Below are 2,047 nucleotides of genomic sequence, written 5' to 3'. Positions count from 1 at the left end.
TTTTAAAACGTCTATAACTTTTCCATACGACAGTTTCTTAGAAAATTTTTTTACCTTATTAACAAGCGTTTTATTATCTTTAATATGAAAATCATATTATTATATAAATATAAAATAAAAAAGTTAGTGGGTTTTTTTATATTGTGTTATTTGGTTGTCCATTGTGTTTTTTAATTGAGTTTTTCTATGCATTATGCTATAGATTTTGGTCATTGTATTTTTCAATTCGTACTCATATTAAAGAGAAAAATGAAACTCAAGATTATATTATTGTGTCTTTATGCTCAACATTTATCTTTCTACATATCATTGTGTTTTAGTCATTATGCTCAACATTCACTTAAGTTGAGAAAAATAATATCATGTTCATTGTGTATTACGTTCAAGTCATTTTGTAATATGTAGATTCCATTGTGTTTTGCGTTTCAGGTCATTGTATTATATGTATTTACCATTGTGTCTTACGTTTCAGGCTATTGTGTTATATGTATTCATTATTGTGTTTTACGTTTTAGGTTATTGTGTAATATGTATTCATCATTATGTTTGTATTAGATAATTTGTTGGTATTTTTCATTATATTTACATATTATTACAAAACGTTGTTATTAGTATTAAAAAAACACAATGACGAAAAAAACACATTGACGAACAGAAAGACACATTGACGAAAAAATACACAATGATGTAAATTCTTTTTATTTATATATAACAAAATCATATTCATATTAAAGATAAAAAAAATGTTTGTTATTGTGGTCAATTTTATTTTTTTTTTTAATTATCATATGAAAAAGTTATATACGTTTATAAATGATTAGGGGATTAACATGTGACTTGCATGTAGAGAGAGAAAATATTTACTATTACTTTTATACCATTTTTTCTTTGGCTCATACTTGACACATGTCAGTTAATTATGGACTCTCACATTTCTCATTTTTGTTGCCCTTCGTAGAATAACAACACTTGTATTGTGTATATAATATGATTAACTATAAAGATTACAGTAATATTAAAATGATAAAAATCGTGCACTGATTTTTTAAGCTAAATCTTTTAATTTTGTTTTTATAAATAATAATGATGATTTATGAAAGAATAATATGCACTCATGTGAGTCATCCGGTGAAGATACTTTCATTCTTGGGGTATAAAAAATTACAATAATATTACCTTACAACGCTACACCATTATTATTAATTATTATTATTATTAATTACTCCATCCGTTTACATTTCCTTTTTTATTTGTCACACTACAACTGTTCACTTTCAAAATTTATTAGTCAATTTTCAAGTTTACCCTTAAACACACACAACTAACATTAATAAACAATATTGATGAACCCACTTTTCAAGGGCATTATTATCATTTGTAAGAAAAAAAAAGTAATCGTTCAATCCAACTTAAACTTTGTGTTTTTCAAACATGAAGTCATGAACACTTATAATGGGACGGAGGAAGTACTAAATAATTAATTTCTAATAAAAGTGACATATTTAAAGAAAGGGTCAGTTACGAAACCATTTGCCAATTTTGATTACTTTTTTATTTAAATAAAGAAAATAAGTTTTTAATGATGGAAAAATTTTTCAAATGGCATAAATATAGTGCAAATATGTGTCAAGTGACACCAATAGGTTTTTATTTATTATAACAGTAGATTAATTTGTGTCTAGTATTTTTGTTTGTATGAGCATACAAGTGGACTTGTTCCAGACTTATTATTCTGTATACACAAACATGAAGCACCAAAAGGTTGGGTGCTATCACGGGTGTCTAGTCTATCTTTGGTGGTTCAGACTATTCCATTATATATACCAAGGAAATATATATGTTTATCTAAGCATATGTAATTTGTGTTAATGGATCCTTAATGCACACAGAGGCTCAACCAAAGCTAACCTCATTAGTTTGTAATTCAGTCGTCGTAGTCATGAAGACTCTACCCGTTGAATACGTTAACTTGAATCCTGTTAGATTTATGTAGTGTTTAATCTACATTTGTGTGTAATTTGTTTTGATTAGGCTATTGTACTATAAA

Source organism: Bidens hawaiensis, unplaced genomic scaffold (assembly GCF_021521415.1).
Source record: "Bidens hawaiensis isolate Kalapana, Puna unplaced genomic scaffold, B.hawaiensis_p1.1 tig00053535_1, whole genome shotgun sequence".
Classification (NCBI taxonomy): domain Eukaryota; kingdom Viridiplantae; phylum Streptophyta; class Magnoliopsida; order Asterales; family Asteraceae; genus Bidens; species Bidens hawaiensis.
This window is presented reverse-complemented; position numbering follows the sequence as displayed.